We start from the raw sequence: 25,934 nt of genomic DNA on the forward strand, positions 1-25,934 counted from the left end.
CACAGTAGATGCCTTCAATGGATGCAGATCATGAAGCATAATCATAGAACATGGAGATGAAAGGAAACATATCACACTCTATCCTCCCGCTCAATCACCTTCTTTACTATCATGGCCAAATGATCAACAGGAAGAAACTCTACATGTTTTAAGTATTAATCAAGCCTTTAATTTTAGAGAAGAAGAAGAAAATGAGGATTTAATAGACCTTTCTTATCTTAGAACCTGATATTTTGAGCAGCTAAGAATAACAAAATATGACGCTGCAAATCATTTTCTAAATCAATGTTTTCAGGAAAATTGTATTATTCAACATTACAAAAATCATTTGATTTTTTTTTTCCTGTCAACTCAATTACCAATTCTCAAAGCAAAATCATTGAAATCAATCCTGAAAAGAATTTAAATATTGGTAATAATCTACAATCATCACAAGAACAACAGGTAATTGCATTATTACAGAAATATTCAAAAGCTTTTTCCTGGGACTATACAGACATGAAAGGAATCCATCCAAAAACATGTATCCATCACATTTACACAGATGAAACAATCAAACCAGTAAGACAACCACAAAAAATAATGAATCCAATGATGAAGGAGATAGTGAAAGAAGAGTTTCATAAACTATTACAGGTAGGATTTATCTACCCTATCTCTAATAGTCAATGGGTTTCTCTCTTAGTTGTGCTACCAAAGAAAAATGACAAATGGAGAATATGTGTAGACTATAGGGAACTGAACAAAGCAACATTGAAAGATCATTTCCCAATACCATTCATTGATCAAGTACTAGACTCATTACCAGGGAAAGAGTTCTTTTCCTTTCTTGATGGATTTAGTGGATATAATCAGATCAAGATAACATTAGAACATCATGATAAAACTACATTTACTTGTCCATGGGGAACATATCCTTATAATGTTTTACCTTTTGGACTATGTAATTCACCTGCTACATTTCAAAGAGCAGTCTTAGCTATCTTTGCAGATCTTATACATGAATGCGTTGAAGTCTACAATGATGATTTTACTGTTTATGGAAATACATTTGATGATTATTTAAATAATCTTGCAAAAGTTCTAAAAATATGCATAGAGACAAACTTATCCCTCAGCAAGGATTTTTTTTTAATGATGTTAACTGAAGGGATATTATTAGGACACCACATTTCTTGTTCTAGAATTAAGGTAGACCCAACAAAGATACAAGTCATTGTAAAGTTAATGCCACCAAAAACACAGAAAGAAGTAAGAAGTTTCTTGGGATATGCAGGCTACTACAAAAGATTCATTGAAAAATTCAACAAAATAACTTTACCCTTGTTCAAATTACTTGCAAAATTCATTGAGTTTCAATGGACTACAAATTGCCAACATGCATTGGAAAAACTGAAAAAAAATTATCTATAACACCCATTCTCAGAGGACCAAATTGGTCATTTCCATTTCACATATCCACTGATGCATTAGACACAACTATAGGAGCATCTATAGGACAAAAAGAAAATCAATTTAGCTATACCATTTATTTCATAAGCAAAAATTTAACTCCGACAAAATTAAACTACACAGTACGTGAAAAAGAAACGCTAGCTGTTGTGCATGCAGCCAATAAATTTAGGCATTACATAATAGGCTATTAAGTATTTATTCATACAGATCATTGAATCGTTAAATATTTAATGAAGAAAAAATAACTAATGGCAGAATTACTAGATGGCTGTTACTAATGCAAGAATTCAATATCACTGTTTTAGATCAACCAGGAAAAGATAATCAAGTGGCAGATTTTCTGTCAAGACTTAATTCTCCTGATGATCTTATCCCTGTTTCAAACAAATTTCCTGATGAGAATCTATTTTTTGTAACAGCTAAAACCCCATGGTTTGCAGATATAGAAAATTATTTGTCATCTGGAATATTACCATCCCATTTCACTAGCAAGCAGAAAAGGAAAATAATTAAACAGAGTGCTAGATATACTTGGGTCAATGGTGACCTCTTCTACATTAGTCCCGATCTTTTGATAATAAAATGTGTAAGAGAAGATGAAATTCTTGATATTCTAAAATCATGTCATGATGAACCATGTGGGGGCAATTTTGCAGATAAAAGAACATCATACAAGGTGCTCAAACTTCTACTAGCCTACAATTTTCAAAGACTCAAAGACCTATTGCAAACTATGTGATAACTATTAAAGAATTGGAAGACCTGTAGTATCAGATGAGATGTCATTGAAATCACAAGTACTTATAGAACCATTTGAACAATGGGCTCTAGACTTTGTGGGACCAATTAACCTGCCTTCAAATGGAAAGAAGTACATCTTAGTATGTACAGACTATGTTACAAAATGGGTTGAAGCAAAAGTAGTGGCAAGAGCAACAAAAAAAACAATGGTTTATTTCCTCTTTGAAGAAATGTTTGTAAGATTTGGAGTTCTAAGACAGATTGTTATAGATCAGGTAACATAATTCAATTCTAAACTCGTCTGAGATCTTACATAGAAATATAAAATCAAGCATAGAAAACTCCGTATTATCCACAAGCAAACGGACAAGTGGAATCTACTAATAAGGTTATGGAAATCATCATGAAAAAGACGGTACAAATGAACAGAAAAATTGATTAGACAAATTGAAAGATGCACTATGGGCATACATAATTACATGGAAAACACTACCGGATTCAATCCATATCAATTGGTATATGGTAAATAAGTTCCGTTACCAATCGAATTTCAAATTCATACATTCAAACTTGCAGGAGAATTATGATTAGATTTGTCAGAAGCTCAACAACAGATACTTATGCAACTGAATGAAATAGATGAGATCAAGCAATAGGCAAATGAATATACCTCACTAGTACAACAACAAAGAATCAAATGGCATGACAGAGTTATCAAAAACAAATTTTTTCATAAGGGAGACTGGGCACTTCTTTTTGACTCCAAGTACATAGATTTCAAAGCTAATTTCACTACTCATTGGCTTGGACCATATGAAATAGAAGAAATCTTTGACAATGGAGCAGTCAAGATAAAAAAAATTAATGAAGCAACAATTTCATTTCTAGTTAATGGTCATAGACTCAAAGTTTATAACAAACCTATCAATAAAGAAGACTTTCTGAACAAAGTATCAGCAGAAGACAATATGGAAGTATTGGAACAACATAGTAATATGCCTTCCCTATTTCCAGAAGAATAAAAATAAAAAAAGTTAAAAAATAATAAAGGAGTTTGGTTGTGAAAATCTAGGATACTGGCACAATACAAACTCGAATTCATATAATAAAACCAACTTGTTTGGCCAATATGAATTCTCTCTTTTATGTTTTTTATTTTTATTTTTTGCAGGATCATCCTCCAAAAATTTCAAGACTTGAGGACAAGTCTTAAGATCAACAAGTGGGAAGATTCATAATAAATCAACAAACCATGCAATGGTTTAATATCAAGTAGTTGTACTATAGAAGGGACCTGAGACATTATAACCATATCATTTATCAGTAAGGGACCTATTTCAAATAAGATCAAAATCATATACAGAAGGGACCTGTTTCAAATCAACATCAAAGGGACCTGAGAAGCAGCTACAAGCATCTATTTACAGTCCAGTATTGACAATAATTCATTTTGAAAAGGTCAAGTGTTGACAAAAGAATCAAAGTATTGACAAGGAGCTATCAAAAGGAAAGTACTGTAAGTTTAAAAACATTCTTAAAGCCTTTGATTTTGATTTTTTTCTAAAGATTGATAACTTAGTTTAAAATTTGAATATGCAATACTTCTAGCCATGTACATTGTACATTATCCTATATCACCCTACATATTCATTCATTTCATCACTTAACCATACATTCACATTTCATTTCATCACCAAACCATACATTCACATCTCATTACTCAACCATATCATTTGCAATTTTTGACCAATATTGTTGGCCACATCTCCTTTTAATTTTTTTTTTTGGTATCATGGAGAAATTGTGTATACAACCTGAAGGATTAGTTTATGCATCTACAAAACAAGAACAAGAAGTTAGTATCATTGTAAAAATATGAAGAAAATTTGATTTGAAATGACCTAAAACTATGGTCATTTCAAAATCAAATACATAAGTATATGATGAAAAAGGACAAAAGTTACAATGATAAAAACATGAATATGAAACATGTATATAAGTATGATGGATAAGAAAAAAATGATAAGCTAAGGTTGCATGCAATATGAAATCATAAGCTAAGGTTGCATACAAAACAAAATCATAAACTAGGGTCCTAATGGTTATGAGTATTCAAAATATAAAAATACAAAAACTATGGTGTGACCTTAGTGATATAAAACAAGTGTCGAAGGGTGTACAAAAGGTAGCACGGTCATAAGTAAATGAACCGTGATGAACCGTGATGTGTTAACACAAGTGGCAACCCAAATCGAAAATGGACAAGACAACTAAACAGTGAAACGATCAAAAACATTTCAAAGGGATACTCTACGTATTCTCCTTCATCATCATAGCTAAACTTAGCTCAGAGTCAGAGAGAAATACTATGCATTCACCCACAGTGTAATGAAGCTCTAACCAAAGGAAAAAACAAAGAGAGTAAACCCTGTGTCGTGGAGAGACTGTGTGAAAGAGAAGTATGAAAAAATTGAAAGAGCAGTGTGGTGAAATAAGGAGAAGAAGAACCCCAAGCAGCGTGGAGAAATGAGGAACGGAAAACCTTGTGCTACGTAGAGAATTTAAAGGAATTTGGTTGTTTGAGGAAGGAAAAAGCGATTGAGATTTCCTCTATGCCGAGCTCCAACAAAATCCACAAAATACGCAGAGAATTCCTCAATTAATGTAGTGACTCCTAGTGATAAGGTAAGTGTCAATTCTAGAGACTCCTCAAACAACTAGAATGATTTTGAAAAGTTAAACTCCAGATTTTTTTAAAGATGTGTCACAATGGGAGAAAAATATGACTTCAATTCTAGATTTTTAATGATTTGTCATCTTCAAAATCCTCTGCCACCTGTAGAATCCATGATTTCTCGAGATATTAGAAATGAGTTTAATTGAAACTATATGTTTACATAGGGAAGACAAATCATTAACAAGAAGTTTCTACAAGTTTTTCTACAAACTCTTCTTGCAGTTCAGGTATCAAAACCACGATTTCCTCATGCAATTTTTGTCAAAAAATTTGCACAATGAATGTTATTTCAAAAACACAGTACACAGTTTCTAAAAGAGAGGAGGTTTTTTCATAATTTTTTATGAGGAAATATGATTTGCAAAACATTTAGATATTTTCTTATAGTGGAGATTTTTCCTTTTGGTCTCTTTACACAGTCAGAATCTTTCTTCAATCAGATTTATAAACAAAGAACCTTGTGTTGACACTATTTGCAACAGAAGTTAAGAAAATTGAATATTTATAAGAAAAGGAAGTAATCTCATTTGTTTTCAAAAGCTAAGGAGATATGGTAAGTGCATTTACCAAGATTGTTATTGCATGACTAATAAACATTTTGTTTGCTATCTTCATTATGAGATTATTTACTGGGAAAGGTTATATAAATTGGTATACAGAGCATATGCAAATGAAAATAAAAATGGAACCCAAAGACTTCAAAGTAGAAAATTAGAGTAAGGAAGCAGTGGAAAAAATGTTTCAAGCAGGACTATTGGAGTTCCTTAGGAAGTTTAATGGCTACAATGACATAATTACACAAGAATTCATAGAAAATTTTGAAAATGGGCAAACTAAAGTGGGTGAACTTCCTATACCAGTGAATCCAACTTTCATATCTCAAGCATTAGAACTTCCTCTAATAGGAGAAGAATATCACAAAGGTTTACATTTTAAGGAGAAAGGATGGACCTTTTTCCTAGAAAAACAAAGGAAAGGGACCTTTGATAGGACAAAAGGAATTTTAAGGGATTGGTTCAGAGAACCTTGGTCAGAATTAGTTGTGATCATCCAAAAATATTTTACTTGTGACAATAGGCACAATATAGTCTACCTTTACCATATAAAATTGCTTCAACATATCAAAGGAGACTGTAAAATCAATATTCCTTCTTTTCAAAGAGCTTGACTAAAATGATAGAAAATGTTAAAAACAAAACTGAAGCTAAAGAGGCTAATGTCTATCATTATGGGTTGATTAATATCCTTGTTGAGTATTAGGCAAGGAACAAAGGGATACTTTGGAATGAGTTTTTGGCCAAAAATCACTTTGAAGACCAATTAACATGGACTGAGGAAAGGTTTGAGAAATTACATGTCACAAAAAGCATCATGAGTTCTCCTTTATATCTAGGGACAAGATTGAAAAAGAAGTAGGATTATGTTATGATTGAGAAAGAAAAATCATTTTTGTCCATTCCTAGAAGATCACGAAGAAAGTCACAAGAAGAGCCAAAAAACTAAGGGAAAGACCCAGAAATCAAGATTGTTGAAACCGAACCTCCACAAACATCAAAACAAATTGATGAGATCATACAAAGAGTGGAGAAGGCAGCTCACGAAGAGCCCATAGAAAAAGACTCTTATTTTGAGGATGCTTGGGTTGGAGCTACCTAATCTCATTCATATGCCAAAGAGGCAAGGGAAGAATCCAGAGAATTGCACAATGAGGAATATTTGAAGAAAATAACAGAGTTGACTAGTGAGCTAGAGGAGAGTAAATCATGAAAAGACACTTGAAGGAGGAGAACAAAATGTAAAAGGAAAAAACAACAACATAGTCCAAGAAAAAAAGAAATTGAACAAGCAAATCAAAAAGCTTGAAATACAAAATATGCTCATTTCTAAACATGCCTACAGATGGTTAAAAGAGAAGAAGTTATGGCAATATAAATATGAAAAACAAAAAGTAAAAGCTGCCATCTACAAAACAGAGGAACATGAGGGCATTGATATTTTACTTCGAACTGCACTGGAAGAGGCTACAGGTTCAGGTACAGTAGGGGAAACATCACTCAGAAGGTCCAAATGGAGGAAGTAAGCATGAGGACATGCTTGAGTATCAACAAGGGGGAGGTGTTGGTCCTCAATTTTCGTCTTTTTTTCCTATCCTAAACCCATCCATTTACCATCATATTCCATCAAATTTCAATTACATATGCTTCATTTCACTCTTATTTTGCATATTCAGGTAACTAAAAGTTTTTCAATTTTTAGATATTTTTGTAAAAATTGGGTACTAAGAGTAAATTTGGACTGCACTAAAAATTCCCATAATAGCTCCGTTAAAGTCATATGTGCACGACACCGGGGCAAGAGATGAGCAAATATTTGGAAAGCTTGGGAACCATATATGGATGAACACCTATTGGTTCAGTCAAACTGAGAAAACACAAGCCTGGTCAATGCTGGTCAAACTTGACCTGTCATTCAGAAATCCCTATTAAAAAGGGGTAGAATATTATTTTTTGGGATTTTGCCTAATTTTGTGAACCAGACTTGATGAGTTCGACCTGGATGGATGGATTAGGATAGATAAAGACTGTTAGAGCTATTGTAGCTAATTTTGTTGATAATTTGCTTATTTAAACTAAGTTTATGAACCATTCATATATGTAATTTGTATTCAGACTATTGGAGACCTTTTGATAATTTGAAGAATACTTTCTACTGTTCTAAGTTGCTGTTCATGTTGTGGATATTTTCATAAGTTAGCTGTAGCTGAGAGTTCCTTAGGTGTACAAGGCAAGGTTGGAGGCCCCCCATACCAATCTAAGTACATTTTGATTACATTAGCATAATTTTAACTTCAGTATTTCTTGTTTCAGATTTATGATTAAGTTATTTAAATGTGTGATGATTTTTGTGTGATTTCGGGATGATGTTAGTTAAAGTCAAATTTGCATATGAAAGGACAAACAAGAAATGAAGTTAAATTCTCTTTCTATCAAGTTATGAATCATAGCTAAAATCATCCCTTTTGCATTTCTTGTATTATTTCTTGAATTCTAGTTTTATTTGATGCAATGGTAATGTTGTTGGAGTAGATCTTTGAGGAAGGACAACCAGGATCTCTTAAGTTAGGAGTCTCTTCTCTTGTTATCTACACATTACAAACCACTACTCTTTAGTTTCTCTTCTTGGGGACAAGACTGTGAGGAAGGACAACCAAGACCTCCTAAGTTAGGAGCCCCTTCTCTTGATTGCTGCATCTTGAACCAAAAACTTTTTTGTCTTTTAAAAATTAGAATATATTTGTAATATGCACTTCATTTAACTTTATAATCTTGCCTTTGGAAATTGATTTCACCTGAAATCCATATATTTTGGACATGCTTCCAAGTCCACAAACTTGGATTGAAAAGTAAAATACATGTGTTAGTTTACTTAGTAAATTGACCTTAGAGTGCTACAAGTTTATTTTGGGCATCAAAATTAAAAGAGATGACACAAATAAGAAACTATAGCTGAATGAGAGGAAATATGTTAAGACAATATTGTAGAGATTTAATACGCAGAAATATAGATCAGTCAAGGTCCATATTCCTATAAGTGTACATTTATCACACATATCAGTGTACTAAGACACAAGAAGTAGAGGACATGTCACATGTTTTCTATGCAAGTGTTGTTAGAAGTCTAATATTTATTATGGTATGTACTAAACTAGACATTGCCCATGTAGTGGAAGATTTGACTAGATTGATGTCAAAACCCATGAAGGAATTGCTGGGTAATTTTAATTGAGTTAAATTACTTAGCATTAAATTATCAATCTAGGTTCGTATAATTGTGAAGCACACTACACTATATGTGATAGGAAATCAATTTTTATTTTTAATATCTAAAAGAAGAATTCTAATTTATCAATAGCAATAAATGAATGGTAAACCTATGTGAATGAATCAAAAGAATATGATGAATTGAAAATGAAATCTTAATCTAAAAATAAATTGAATTTCAAAGACTGCAAATGCAAGGAAAATGTTTGAGATGAAATCTAGTCAAAGCACACACACATACTCAACTTTGATGAAATCAATGAAATAACTATTCTTGAAGGTGGTAAAAGCAAAGACAATTGTTCTAATATAATGAAAGCAAGGACAATCTATTCTAGGAAAGTAAAGAAATTTTAATCTAATGAAAGAAAAGACACTTATGCTAATTAAAGCAGTAAATCTAGTCTAATGAAAGCATTTGAGCTTAATCCATCAAAGCATGAAATATGAATCTATGAAACCATTTTAAATTAAGTCTATAAAAGAATGGATATCTTTAATCTAGAAATGCGAGTAAATCTAATCTATGAAAGCTTGTAAATTTAAATCATGAAAATGATACAGTTAACTATGAAAGCATTGAAGACTGTAAAGCAATTAGAAATTCAATGTGTTTTCAAAGCTTAGAGTTCATTCATAAATTATAACCATGATATGCCTATGAATGCTTGTGCAAGAAATTATGCAATGAAATAATCTATGATATGCCTATAAATGCAAATGAACTGAGTGTGCAAAGAAGAAGGTAAATATGTAAATATTTTTGGTATTTTAAATGTAATTCAAACACTTGATTTACAAAACATCATAAATGAAATGATCATAAAATAATGTAAAGACAATGTGCATAAAACAAAGCATCTAATCAAAAGACTTGAAATAAACCTTGTAGAAAATGAGCATAAAAGAAACTAGTGTATCTTGTATACATGAAACATAAAAATACACTCATACTCATCAGGGGGACCCCCTGGAGTGCACGAGAGAACAATGCATGAACTTCAACAATATTCATAACATCAAGCATAAGAATAGCCAATCTTTAGCATTCCAAACTTAACACCCCTTTGAATGGAGAATGCACTCCTATTTATACAAAAACTAAGATAACTAATTAATAAATGTAGATCCACAAATCTCTCCTAGATCCAAAAATAGATCACGTTGTTACAACCATGTGTTAACATATAGCAATTAGAATCTTTTCATATTGTTTCACAAACCTCTAAAATATTTGATAGGAGACACTTTTGAAAACTTCCTTGATTCTTCTCCATGAAATGTGCTAGATCAATGATCTAAAATCTTCAAGTTTTTGAAGAGGAAATTCGAATTTGAAACTTAGAGGCCAAATATGACTTTGTTGGAATCTTCAAATATGCCTACAAACATCACAAAACTCATCCAGCTTTTAGATATAAGTGAATACATGTTATTTTTCTAATATTTAACCATAAATTCACTCATAATACTAAAATAAATGATTTGGAAAATAATAAATGTAAACTCATAAATGATCATGAATATGGTCTTAGTGTAAGGTGATGGAGTTGCAAAATATGGTAAATATTGAAGGAAGTGAAATAAAGGGGGTGAAATGGATGAGATTTTGGAGACCCAACAAGAACATTCGACTATTGTAAATACGATATTCAGATATTTGTGAGGCACTTCAAATTATGAAAATTGCGACCAAGGAAGACTTGGACCTCAGAAAGAGATAAATATATATGGCTATGTTGATGCAGATTGGGTTGGAGTTCCTAATCCGAGAACTAGTGGTTACGTTTTAACCTATTTGGTGGAGTACTTAGTTGGATAAACAAGAAAAACGTTGTAGTTGCATTGTTAACTACAGAAGCCGAGTACATCACAACCACTCGTGGAAATAAAGAATCCACATGGTTGCAAATATTTTTTTCAAGTATTTATTTTGTTAAAAAAACAACAAGAATAGGCTATGATGACTCAAGTGAATATTTTATGTCAAAGAGGCTTGCCTATCATTATAAGACAAAGGATATTGATGTGTAATGCCATTTTTTGTGACACAATAAGTGTGGTTAGAAAATATTGACACCTTAAAGAATATCACAAATTCATTGAAAAAGTCTTTTAGTTTTGAGAAATTCTCTTGGTGTAGAAAATCAAAGGGTATTGTTACCCTTAGCAATTGATTATACGAGTGCCTTCCCCAGGACCCCATTTTTGTAAAGTATTTAACAAGTGGGAGAATGTTGGATATGTGTTGTATCCTTTGTAGGTAGAATTAGTCAAATTTTGATGAGGGTTTGGGGTTGCCCCCTTTAGGTGGTGGTGCATGTGGGGTAATGGATCCTCCATCTAATGGTTTTTGGGGTTGATCCACTAAGGATTTTTTTTTTGTTCCATTCTGTGTTACTTTTACCAATGATATCATCTTATTGTAATATAGCATTGGTTAAAGAATTAGGGTTGTAATCTAATTGAGGTTAAAGAATTAGGGTTTTGTATGCAACAAAATACATAAATATTGTGAATGATGAAGTTAATATAATGAAGAAGAGAGAGGTGTGACTCCAAGTTTTGTTGGTTTTCTCAATTAAGGGTATGCATGTGTACCTTTTTTCACCTAATAATATATAGGAATTACTTCACTTGAAAAGGATAAAAAATTATAGTATATAAGAATTATAATTTGACAAAAGATTGGTTATGTGATTTTGCCGAAGATTATCTAAACAATGTTATGGATCATAGAAGTCTAAATTCCTTATATATTATTATCTTAAATCCTTATTGAAATAAAAAAAAATCATATGAAGAGAAAGGCCCTAACTTAATACCAACATCAAAGGTGTGAGAAGAGGAATCCATGTTTCACTTGATCAATCTGTAAGACCTTAATTGGGAGAATGCAAAGGGTAATTTCATTCAACATTAGATGGTAGGGTGTCGATGAGTTATGATACTTTTTGAGAAATTTACTCTATAGATTTTGATTATGCTCCTATGCTATTCCAACCCAACACCCTTTGTGAGCTCACTTCCTATTATGGCTTCTAGCTCAGGAGTTGTTTCTCCTCTACCCCGCTAGATTTTGACATAAATCCATTTAACACATTGATCTTTGTGCTTTCATGTTCTTTGAAATTGCAAGTCTCTTAGTTTGTGAAAAAAATGATGAAATTCCTAAATTTCGAGTACATACGGTTTATCCCCACTTAATGGCACCAAGGTTTGTAGATTAGGGTTTGATTGGCCATTTATAGGGATTTATACCTCCATAATATCCTTGAATGCTTGGATTTTAGAATTGGTGTTCTTTGATTAAGGGAGAACTCACTTTGTCTTTCCAAGGAAAGGGTTTTTTACTTTCTTGATTGAAGAGAAAGAAAATCAATATTTGATATTTTGACGTTGTCCTTATTTCATGAGATGATAGGGTTTGTACTTGATAGGATCCATATTTCAATTCATAGAATATTATTCCATTAATAGTTCTAGTCTGGGTCAATTTTCCTTATCTTGCCCTTCATTTTTGGAATGGAGACACCATTCAAAATATAGGCAATGCCCTAGGTAAGTACATAGATTGTTCAAACCACAAGATGAAATGATTTTTTGTGTTATGATTTATATTGAAGTGGATTTGGAGAAGATCCTCCCAAATGCTATTTAATTGTCACTAAACAATTGGATTTTTATTCATCCATTATATTATTACCAAATCCCACTCAAATGCAAGACATGCCATGAATATGGCCACTTTGCCTAGAATTTCCCTAAAGTTGAACTCACCACCTAACTCCTTGATTCTAGGGAATAATGGAAATAGCCAAAATGAAGAAGAGCCCCTACAAGATAATAAAACCCCCTAAATTCCTTTTGGACTCTTGCTACAACTACATCAATTCAATCCCCTATGAGGTGCCTTGCTGACAAGCAATATCACTCCAACTATAAGGAAATCCATTCTAGTAGCTGGTATAAGATCCTTACAAAAATGAAGAACATGGAGATGCCCCCAATATCTAATGAGAACATGGAGATACCCTTAATTTTTGATGACCATATGGGTGAATGAGAAACATTAGTAGAAATGTCACTTGGAAGATATCCCACCCCATCAACTAGTTTCTAAAGATCTTTGAGACCCTACAAGATTGTTGTTATAGATTCAAGACATTAATGACTCAATTGTGGCATAGATAAGAAATAAGAACAACTCATTATTTTGGTGCCTTCTAAGCTAGGACCTACATACTCTATTTTTGTCTCTTCTTTCCATACTACTAAACTTTCTATTGGTAAAAATGGGAAGATGTTATCTTTGGATGATTTTATTGATTCCTTTATTATACAAAAGAAAACAAAGCTCATACTTATTCGGGTTCTTAAGTTTTCCAAAACTCATGCATTTGTAGTGTCAGAATCAAGCAAGGAGACTAAGCATAAGAGCAAGAATAATAGGGAACACGATAACAAGAAGGAAGCCAAGCAAAATCCTACTGAGGAAAGTTTAAATTCTAAGGGAAGAAACATAAAGAAGGAGAAGGGGTTCCATCTTGAGAGCTCTTGCATGAAGAAAACCATTGGTCATATGGAACATGTACATCACTTGGATGGTTACATAGTAGCTAATTCCAAGAAGAAGAAAGGAGACTAGTGATCACATGAAAAAGGTAAGGGTCATGCATTGATAGCTACTACTTCATCTCATAATAATTGGGTGCTTGATTTAGGAGCCACACGCCATATGCATTCTTTAGTAAATTCATTTTCTCACTTGGATTCTTGTACTAAACCACCCATATTTTTAAAATATGACACACCTATGGAGGTTTGTGGAGAAGGGAAAATTGACTTGGAGCATGGAAACTTTAACAAGCTACTTCATGTTTCCCAACTTTCAATTATCCTCCTTTCCAATTTATTAGATCACTCATATAGGTTCAAGTATGAAAGTAGAACTCACTCCAGATAAAATGGTGATTTCAAACATGTTAGATGGTTCTAGTGTTTCTATTGGAGAGGTGAACTACCTTTCCAGGTTATACACTTTCTCTCAATTTATTCCTAAAAGTTTGAGATAGATAAGGCTAGGAGAGCCTCCTCACTGCTTGAGTTAGTGCATAATGACATACTAGACATTTTTCTCACCCACCAATAAGTAAGGCAAGGTATGTGTTAACATTCATTGAATATTTTTCATGATATACATGGGTTTATTTTCTTAAGATGAAATCATAAGTCTTTGAACATGTCCAAAATTTCAAGAATTTTGTAAAAATAAGACAGGGGAAAGGATTAAATGGCATAAGATTGATAATGGGGGTGAATATGTAGTTAAATATGTTCAAAATATTTTTATTAGAACTAGGCATAGAGTTGACAATATAATTCCTTAAACTCTAGAGAAAGATGGAGTTGTAGAGAGGAAAAATGAAACACTAAAAGAGACGACGAATTATATGCTTCATGATAGATCATTACCTCCTAAGATATCAAACAAATCTATTAACTATGCAACTTATATTCAAAATATAATTGAACATAAATCAATAAAGATGGTCACTTATTTTTAGGCCTTGATAGGCAAGAAACTGGATGTTACTCACTTTAGAGTTTTTGGTTCCTGGGCATGGGCTAGGATTCCCTCTGATAGGAGGAAGGATAAGGAACCTCATAATAGGGAGTGTATATTGTGGTATATCCAGAGGGATTTGAGATATGTGAGTTATTATAATATTCATCAGATACTTTGTTCATCCAAAGAAGTCTTAGATTTGAAGAAGGTCCCTTATAGGCACCTTTGGAGCACCCTAATTCATCTTCTTCACCTCTGCTCATGTCAGATCTTGGTGATACCTCATGATATCAATATTATTATCAGATTAAAGACTCTAATATTTTAGAAAAAACATAAATAAATTGCAGATCTAGAGCAAAGGCCTCTATGGGTACAAGAGACACTTCAGGTATCTGGTTATCTTGTGGGTGATCTTGTTGATCCATAGAGAACCATGTCATAGTTTGTGGAGCCTCTGCAAGCTCTAACTATCATGGAGAATTCATATGATATCCTCTATTATTTGATTCTTGGATCAAAACCTTAGACCTATCCAAAGTTTCAAGATAACCCCTCTTGGGAAGCTTATGATGGAGGATTACGATTCCATGATGGAGAACAACACTGGGGAATCGGTACTTCTTTCTTCGAATAGGGAACTTGTTAGATGTAAGTGAGTTTATAGAACTAAAAGAGTAGTTATTGGGATGTTTTAAAAGTATAAGGATTGCTTGGTAGCTAAGGTATTCTCTTAGGTTAAGGGGATTTACTATGAGGAGACCTTCACATCGATAACTAAGATGGAAACTATTAGATTGGCTCTAGCTATTGCAACTACTGGTAAATGGGAGGTACATCATATGAATGTAAAAAATGCATTCTTACACCAAGACCTTGAAGAGGATATATACATGAAACGACCTCAAGGGTATGTGCAAGATCCATTCTTAGTTTATAGATTAAAGAAATCACTATATGGTCTTAAGCAAGCACCTCGAGCCTAGTATGATAAGATGGATTCTTATATTGTCTCTAAATGTTTTCAAGGAAGTAAATATGATCCTAATACGTACATTTTGAAATAAAATGACCCTCTTTTGCTTTCTATGTAATGATTTTCTTATCACATGGACTCCAATGGTTTCTATTCAACAATGAAATCTACTTTACATGGCAAGTTATCCATGGATGATATGGGATTGTTGTCATAATTTCCGAGTCTTAAGATTATCCTAGATGATAATAGGATCAAGTTGACTCAATCTAGATATGCTAGTGACATTCTTGATAGATTTCAATATGACTAGTTGCAACAAAACTCCTACTCCTTTCCTTTTAGGAGTTAAGTTAGATGACGGTGGTACTACAAAGTTGGTGGACTTTACTAGATATTGACAGTTGATTGGGAATCTTTTATACCTTACACATTCTAGACTAGACATCTCTTGTGCAATTGGAGTAGTTTCTAGGCAGCTAAAGTGGAAAGTAGCTAAGAGGATTCTTAGATATGTTAAGGGAACTACTAGGGTTTACACTATGCAACATGATATTCCATAGATACTGTTGGTTATATAGACTCAGATTGGGCCGGTGTTAGCATAGATCACATGTCCACATTAAGATATGTTCTCTACCTTGGTTTTGGTGCCATATATTGGTTGTGTACGAAGTAAGCAACTATTTCTCTTTCATCAGCAGAGGCAGAGTACAAGGGTGTAGTGAACATTGTTACCCAGGCCATTTGGTTGTAGCACTTTATGGTCTAGCTTGGTGTACAAATTCAACTTCCTATAGTGACATGGTGTGATTACTAGAGTAAACTCAAGTTTTGTAGAAACCCAATTTACAGACAGTGAACCGAGAACATTGAGGTTCACAAGCACCACATCAGAGAGTAGATCCATATAGGATTTATTGATATGTGTTATTTCCCTTCTTCTAAGTAGATTATAAACATCTTCTCCAAGAGTTTCACTCAACAAAGATTCGCAACTTTATGGGAGCTCTTATCAGTGAAGGGAACAATTGCTTAGTAGATGAACTTTTGACACATTGCCACTCTTATTTTGAGGGGGGGTTTTCCCTCTTTACCTCAATTTCGCTTTTATTTATATTTTTCATGAGTACCTAACATGGTTGAAAATGGTTGGTACTCATTTGCTAGGATACTCCTCGGTTCTGCTTTAGGGGGGTGTTGGGAGACATTACACTTAAGACTTCATTGCTACCTAAACTTATACCATCATATGACACTATTCCATACATTATTAGGGACTTGCATGATCACTTTTCTTTCACTACTAGAAATTCCCTACCATTTGGGGCCATCTCCTATTTTTATCATTTCTATTTTTAGTAAGTCTATTTTTTTAGGGGTGCTCCCTAGGATGATATGTGGTGGTGACTAGGCACTGATTGGGCTATCACATGGCAATTTACCCTCCATTATTTTATACCTAATGTCCTTAATATGAATTCCCTCTCTTATTTTAGGTAACTACCTTATCCACTCACATGCCAACTAATTTGTTGAATTCCAGTGCCATTTTTGGAGGTTGTATGGGTATTGATTGCATGGGAGAGTTATTACATCAATTCTCACTAATTTCTAACTCCACCTACTTTCAATTAACTCTTTTATTAGATATTTTTCTAATTTAAGGGTCTTCCACTCTAATTTTGGCTTTCTAGCCAATTCTCGGAAACTATTCTAGTTATCTGAGTGCATGCACAATGGAATCCCAACCATATTTCAAATTAGTTCCTTCTCCAAGAGAGTCGATATATTATGTTCATGTTTAACAATAATAATACATCATTTTTTCATATCATGTTTTAGTACAATTCAAATTATCCTTTTATTTACTTAGTCTATTTTATAAGTAATTTTTCTCTCTGCTCTCTTGTTTTGTAGTAGCTAGTCTAATATTTTTTCACACATAGATTTTGATCTTGTGTTTAAAACCCTAATGCTTACCCAACCTTGGAGCTTAGTGATTACGTATTTTGAAATATCAAGTACCATGCACCATTTATGGTTAATAATTCAAAATTGAGGATAAGAAGATGTTGAACAAACTAATGTTATACTTAAACTACTAACCTTTACAGAGTTAATTTAATAATTAAATAAAAATATTGGAGTGATTGTTCCCACGAAAGGACCACCATTCATATTAATGGTTCCCGTTACAAGAATAAATACCTAATAAAGGAGTTGTGTATCCCTTCCATGTAAGAGTGACATCTTGATGCTATGCTAATTGAGGAAGAGGTGCACTATATACTTTGTCCAGACGATATTTTTCGTGTATTGATGTTGACACAAAGTAGTGCATAACATTTATCCCACTGACTACACAATCCAAAGCTCATGGATGCTCCATACATGGATCAAAACCAAACTCAAATGGCTCGAACAACCGGGACCTCTCTAGCCTACAATTATTCTCAAAAAATTAAGGCGTAGTATCGCTGAATGAGTAAATCCTGCAACACTGAATAGAGGGAAGAGGAATTTTCACAGAGCTAATGCCATTCATGTTACCGAAAGTTGACTACCTATCTTTTTATATCGATGCCTAGTTAATCATGCACTTGGCTAGATTTATATTCCATGTAAAATATAGAAGGACATATTGCATTGTATTGTTGTGCAAATTAATATCACTCATCTAGAAAAATAGTGATTATAATATAACGTAAAAGTATGGATGGAGTTTGATTGTTTAGATTTTAATAAGCGTTACATACTAATTAGTATATGTTGTTTAGTTTAATTAGTATAATTAGTATAGGTTGTTTAGTTTAAATATAATTAAATAAAAATAAAAATATTGAATTTAAAATAGTATTAAGATTTAGAATTTATTTAATTTCAGTTTTATGGATTGGTAAATAATAATGTTTTAGTGTAATGATAATGTTTTTGTTGAGAAAATTATCTAAAAAGTTTTATATTCTCTGTGTAAAATATAATATAGATAAATATATTTTAAAGAGTAGTTGTTCTTGCTATATATGTCTGTAAAAATATAGTTTATGAATAAGTGATATTTTACAAAAAATAAAAAAATAAAAAAATAAATTATAATGATAAAAATAAAAATATTATTATAGAAGTTTATAATAACAAAAATAAAAGTTGGGGCCTAGAATATGCCTTAAAATTGCTTGCTTGGCTAAGAGCTTGTTTTTTTCGGAGGTAAGGAAACAGGGTAAGAGCTTGTAAAGAAACATGGTAATGAATGAAGACCTAGAGGCATCTCGCACGAGGGTAACGACCGAAGACCTAGAGGCAATTGACAGGAGTGAAAGCCTGTCCCCTTACCGATCACCAACAAGCATCTGGCAGGAGTGAAAGCCTGTCCCCTTATGGATCACCAACGGGTTATTCCTTGAATAAGGATCAGTCAACCTGCATTCGTAGATAACACCCAAAGATGCCCCCTTACGGATCACCAACTGGTTATTCCTTGAATAAGGATAAGTCAACCTGCATTCGCAGATAACACCCAAAGATGCTGCATAGGCAGCGAAAGATTATTGTCCTCACTGCCAACTGAGTTATGACGGGTTTTCCCACCCTCTCAAAAAACAAAAATAAAAATTATAACTTTTTAAAATATATATAAAATAATGATTAATTTTTTTATTGTTATTATTCAAAAAGTTGTATGTTGTTTTTATGTAAAATTATATGACATAATATGTAGCTATTAAAATTGTTTAATATTTTATATGGTTATATATGTGATATATTCAATGTATATTCTAAAATTCAAATGATGCAATTTAGTTATGCAATTTGAGTTTTTAGATATTTGATAGATTTAATATTCTATTCATTAGAACCGTTGTTTTGTTTTTCGTTAATTAGATTTTCAATTGTGTTTTTGATATGTAATGTAATTTCACTTGCTTTATTTTATTAGATTAAGTTAGCTAGATTCTCTTTTTTTACGTTAAATTATAACATTTTCTTTTGATTTTGGTTTTTTTTGAGTGTGTTGTTTTTGTCATGTTTCTAATTAAGAATAGTGTTTTGTTATTAGTCACTCGGTTTTATTTTAAGCTTTGCCTAAATTAAGTTAACAATTATAAAATAAAATAAAATAAAATAAAAAATTAATATGTTGTCATAAAAATAATAGAAATGAAAAATAATATTTGAAATAAAATATTTTTTTTAATCCATATTTCAATTAATTAAAATATTAATTTAGCATTATGAAATTCTAGTTATGGTCACCTCACATAGAGTCATCCCCATAATAAACATTTACTTAATCGTTTCAAATATATGATAGTAATTTTTTGTTTTGTTTTGTTTTTTGTTTTTTTTTTTTTTTCCAATAAAATTGATGTAAATAGAATGAGTAGATTGGACATGTTTGCTTCATAAAGTTGATAAATTATATCTTCTAAAAATAAAAAAATATAATAATTTTTTTAATCTTTTTATTTATTTATTTATTTTTTTTTAATTTTTACATTAGGTGGTTGCTACATCCATTGAAAATTTAGCCAAATCAACCCGGAAAGGAATCACATTGAAAATTCACCCAAATCAACTCGAAGGGAATCACATTCAGCCGGCCAAACTAACAAGGCCTAATCAACCTGGAAGGGAATCACACTGAAAATTCAACCAAATCAACTGGAAGTGAATCACATTCAGTGGGTCAAACTAACAAGGCCTAATCCCAAAGTCATCGAGAAAAATTGACCTTGTAACCTCTCACCAGAAACTTAATAATAAAAACTTGACCAATGGAACTAACCTTCAAAACTTAAATATAATAATTAAAAATATACACAAAATTATTTAATTTCTTATATTTAAAAATAAATAAATAAATAAATAAAATTTATTTATTTAGTAATTAAATTTTTTTCTTTATTATCTTACTAAAAACATGATTCCAATTCCAATTTTTACCTTTATGAAAATATTTAAAATATAATATAATTGAATGAATATTAAAGAGGTCGTGAAATAAATAATAATCATCTATATTACCATGGAAGAGTTTGCTCTCCACACGTTTACAAGGCGTATGATGTTAAACGACCCACCAATCAACTAGTTATAGGGTATCACACTGCTTCATGATGTGAGCTGGACAATGAAAAAACAAAATTGATTTGCTTCATGATAATGTATTTTTATTCAACAATATAATTAAATAAAAATGTAAAAATATGCACTTACAATATCAGTTTTCAATATGATAAAGAAAAAAGTTGCTTAAGATAAGAAAGTATGTATTTATAATCAACGTAGTTCAAATTTGTTGTATTTTTGAATACTATACAAGATCAAATAAACATTTTAATCATAATTTTTTTATTTTATTTTATTTATTTATTTATTTTTTTCTAGGATATATATATGTATGTATGTATTAACATAGATTTTCAAATAATTTATTTAAATATCTTATTGAAATATTTTTGAAAAAATATAAGGTTTAAACATTTTGCTCACACATATTTTTACTTCTCATTACTATAAATATATTTTATGATAACCAACATTATTTATTTATTTATTTTTACTTCTAATTACTTTACTATATATATAGCCAATATTTCTTTTTCTCTTTGAAACGTAATTCATTTTTATTGAGCCGAGAGGCTCATTCTACAGCCCAATATGATGTGTAACTTTATCCGTCTATCATCAAAATTGAAATTTTGTTCATATTGATCCAAATAAAAATTTAAAAAAATAAAAAATAAAAAATTAAATAACTATACAAAATATTTAAATAATATAAATTATAAAAAAATGTACACAAAAAATAAATCACCTTCATAAATCCCCTTAACTCATGTTGAATGTATATTTAAAATAAATCTATACCATTTTAAAAAACTAAATATCAATGCCGTAGTCTTTAACGCGACTTTTTGAAAGCCTTTCCGGCGATTTTTTCCAGTGAAAATCCGGCAGTAATTTATTGAAATCCAAGTTTGATAACTAGTTTCTGCACAATGAAAGCGTCCCAGGGGATTTTCAGGGTGCTGAATCCGAATATGCAGTGAAAAAACCATTTTAACTGCAACAAATCATGATTTCATCTCAATTTCTTCCGCCGGATTCCGTCACCGGAATCTCAAAAAATCGCATTATAGACAACTCCAATATCAATTCAACTCAATAAACAAATAAATCGAGATACAAATACCCTCATACTACTTTATAGAACTAGATTCTCAGCTCAATCAAACTTGATTCCCTGTGTGACTCAGCCAAGCAAAAAGACACTACGACTTCGTGACAATTCGAATCTGTGTGCATCGCGACTTTGCCAGATCACCGCCTCCTAGGATTTTAGCTGTTGTTAGGTACGTTTTCACTCGTCTTTCGTGTGAGACAATAAATTATTGGAATAAATTAGTATCAAATTTGTTGAACATTGCTGATCAACTGATAGTAATTATAAAGTTATTTACATGCTGGTGTTAATGAATTCCGTTCTTGAAAATATGAAGAATTTTCATCCTCAGAAATTTTGGGAATCCAACCTTGTAATTCTGGGATTATGTTACATGCTACATAACCCAAAAAAGGTGGCAATACTCAAGCGTTTCCCCACTGTGGGTTCAACTTCATGAGTTAATAATGATTAATGAGTAAACCATGATAGGAATATCTAATGTTGCAATAAGATATCAGTTGACAGAGTTGTTTATCGAACTTGGAATCTATAACCATGATAGGAATTTCTAACGTTGCATGAAAATATATGTTGACAGAGTTGTTTATCGAACTTGGAATCTATCAATGCCATTCAACCGATTGACCAGGGAATTGTTGTTAATGTGAGTGTGAATCCACTGTCTTATACTACATTTTCATCTCCAAGAACGCAGGAGGTATGAAGTCCATTATGATCAGATTTGCGGGATTGCCCTGCATCATCTTAACACATTAACAGGTCGAACAATATCCTGAATTCCATTTAGCATCCTAGTTGGGATCCCAAGAAAATTGGAAACTTATAAAATTATGTTTTAGGAAATTAAGTTTGATGTTTCTCCTAGTTTGGTACGTTATGATCTCTTTTGGAATTACTTTCAACCTACACAGTAAAACTACGGTTCAATACAATAGGATTAGTATTATACCCTTGCAAAATATAAAATATAGTAATATCTATACCTACTTTTATTATGGTACTTTAATTACTCAAGATTCTATGGTAAAATATGATCAAGGGTGTGTTGTTAAAAAATATTCATTTAATAATATAATTTAGTGATTGAAATGCAATTTAATATAAGTCATATATATTTGAGTGGGCTTAATAGCTATATATATATATAATTTGAGTGGGTTTAATGTATACACACTTTGAGTGAGCTTAATAATTAAGAATATGAGTTTCTTGGTAAGAGGTCACAAGTTTAAATCCAAAGGGGATCTCATACACTAATTTGATGTCTCTCTCTCACACAGACACACACACACATATATAATGTTTGAATATTACATGAGAAAGTAATTTATGGTATCATAACAATTTAATTTATTTTTTATTTTTTAAGGTTTGATGGTGACTTGGTGTATGTTTTATGGGGATTCTTAGCAATAGCAAGAATATATAGGTCAAACTTGACTTCCACTCCATAGTAAAGTATTACACACTGGTGATTAACATATTCTTTGTGTGAAAATGATGTGCATGTAACTACATAGATGGGAATAAATGTTAGATAGCTAATCCTCTGGATTAACCTTGGGTCGGTTGGGGTAGTTCTCGGAGTCCAAAAACTTCTTGGAACTAATTCAACTATTTCTCTTGGAACTAATTCAACTATTTCCTGTATGTATTAATATGTACACATGGTACATCTTGATTGAGATCGATTAATATATGTTTGAGTTTAGTTTCCATTCTGGTGTGTTTTACAATGGATTGAGATCGATTAATATATGTTTGAGTTTAGTTTCCATTCTGGTGTGTTTTACAATGGTATCAGAGAGGAAGTTTATATGCCTTGTGTTAGCTCCATTAAGTTTTGCACAAATTGCTGCCTACAATTATGGAGTTGCAGTCTTTCCTTAACTTATGGAAACCAACTGCAGTAGTTTCCTTAAGTTAAGAAAAGACAACTGCAATTACTAAATTTATTATTAGGAGCTACTATAGTGGTCCATCACTTTGATTCGAGTTCTCTGCCTTGATTTGTGGGACATCTAACACATAGCTATTAGAAGCTTGATGGAAGCTTAGCTATATGTACATCTGTTTGGTCCCCAAGCTCAAAGCTCAATCCCCTTCAGTTTTACACCATCTAGCTGAGATGGCAGAGCTTGGAAGTGCCTTTCAGAATTTTGTGTTCTTTTCCTTTTGCCTGGATTGAAGCTGGAGTGCTGAAGAAGAAGCAAGCAAGTGGACTGTGGCCTTCATCAAAACATCACCAATGGCTGGAGGTAACCCGTATCCCTAGGTATTAAGATTTAATGATTCTTTGAGTTTATTCCGCATGCAGAATCGCTGTTTAAGTTTATAATTGTCTAACATTTGGTATCGGAGCCAAGTTTATCTCTGCCTTGGTGTTCTCTCGCCGCCCTTTTAATGTCTACCCAGTAGGGTTAGCTGAGATTCAAACTAAATCCTGTAACCCGAGTTAAAAAATTCGGTGTCTAATAATATAAATGACAAAAGCATCACAGATCAACTAGTAGGGTTTCCCGATATTGGAACTTAACCCAGATTATTTAAAATCTGAATCTCGTAACCTGAGTTCAAATCCCGGTCAACCTTTCATCTGCTGTTTAATTTTTCTTTTAAAATTCGAAATCTGAATCTGGTAACCCGAGTTCAAATCCCGGTGAACCTTTCATCTGCAGTTTAATTTTTCTTTTAAAATTCGATTTTATTTTAACAAAAAAAAAAAGAAAAGAAAAATATATTCAACGGAGGAAATAATTTGAGCGGGACTTATTTCAGTTGAAAGGGAAAAGAAAAACTCGATTGTGGGTTTGGAAATGAAGTCTATAGCTTGCGTACAGATTTTCTTTTCTGCGATTGGCTGCATAGTTAGTTTTTGTTGCATATATTTAGAATCTGATTTGTAATGCATGTTGGGGAAAATAATATTTATGTCCTTTCTCTATTAAGATTATATTTATGGATTCATATATATGTGCTTGCTTGTTTTATCAAGATCTTCAACAGAGCTTGCGCTTTCTCAAATCCAAATCTCATAAATACCTACACAATTATATGACGGAGGTGGAGGCAGCAGACCCTTTCTTTATTTCGTTCTTTACTGTAACTCGTGAATGTGTAAGATTGGTGGTGTGTTAAAAGTTAAAGCTATAATCTCTTGTGTTGAGCCAGAACCATTAAACGCTCAAATTCTGCGTGATATCTCCCAAAATCGATGGTTTGTTCTCTGTTTCTCCTCTATGTGTAGAATTCATGCAACAGTGAAGTTTGCCTATTTCTTTACCTCTGCATTAAATAATATGAATATGGTTCACAGACCTCACTTTCAATGTTTAATTCCGGATGGGTTTTCCGTTAAACCCCATATTTTGGGGTTATAAACCAGGAGAATTTACATTTTGATACGCTACGTTTTCTTGATTGCATGGCGGAAGTACAAAATTGGGTTCCCCTGCTCAGATTCAAGGGCTGGGAATCCAATACGTAAGCGTTGGTTGGTTACTGGTGAAATTGAGCAAGGCCTATGGATTTAGCCAGTCTTATAAATTGTCATTCAAAAATAGTAATAATCTGTGTAGAGTCTTTGAATCATAATTTGGTCTGCATTATGATACCGATTTTAATTTTCAGCATGTTTAATATTTTCGTGATAGAAATTATTAAGTGCTAAAAGATTTTCAGTGTATTTTCTTGATGGATATTATCGAGCGCTAAAGGAATTGCAGCGCACGGATTTTCTTGATAGAAACTATTCAGTGTTTAATGAATTGCAACGTTTTTTATTCATTAAAATTATTCAGTGCTTCAGAATTGCGCTGCATCTTCTTGATCGAAAATGTTGAGTGCTTCAGAATTGCTCTCCATATTCTTAATCGGATATGTTGAGTGCTTAAGAATTTCGTGGCATCTTCTTGAACGAAAATGCTGATGCTTAAAATATTGCAGTGCATTTTGTTGATAAAAGTTATGGAGTGCTTAAATAATTGCTGTGCTATTTATTGATTGGATGTCTTAGTGCTTAAAAGTATTGCAGTGCATTTTCTTGATAGAAATTATTGAAAATGGTTTAGTCTTTTGTTTTGTTTGCAAATTATTTAAAGAAATAATTTATAACTTTTGAGCCCATTTTGTAATTAATTAGTCTTGAATAAATTATGGGACAGTTAGACTCAGGAATGTAAATTTAATTTTAATTTAATTTAATTTTGTGAGCAAAATAGCTTGTTTGCTGGTCAATTTTTGTTGTTTTATAAACTTAAGGACGGAGCCTGAAGTCAAGCCAGCTAGCCTTCGAACTGCATTTGCTATGCAAGTGCAAAGTAGATCAACGCTGCTTCAGTCAATCTCCGGGTTAAGTTTATAAATTGAACAATCAAATTTGTAGTCATTTTCGGTAATGCTGACTGCTTTAACCTTGATTTTGATTTTGCTGGAAAATTATT

Source organism: Pinus tabuliformis, chromosome 6, assembly GCF_031772625.1.
Source record: "Pinus tabuliformis cultivar Carrire ecotype Pingquan chromosome 6, CPIR1, whole genome shotgun sequence".
In the NCBI taxonomy this organism is placed as follows: Eukaryota; Viridiplantae; Streptophyta; class Pinopsida; order Pinales; family Pinaceae; genus Pinus; species Pinus tabuliformis.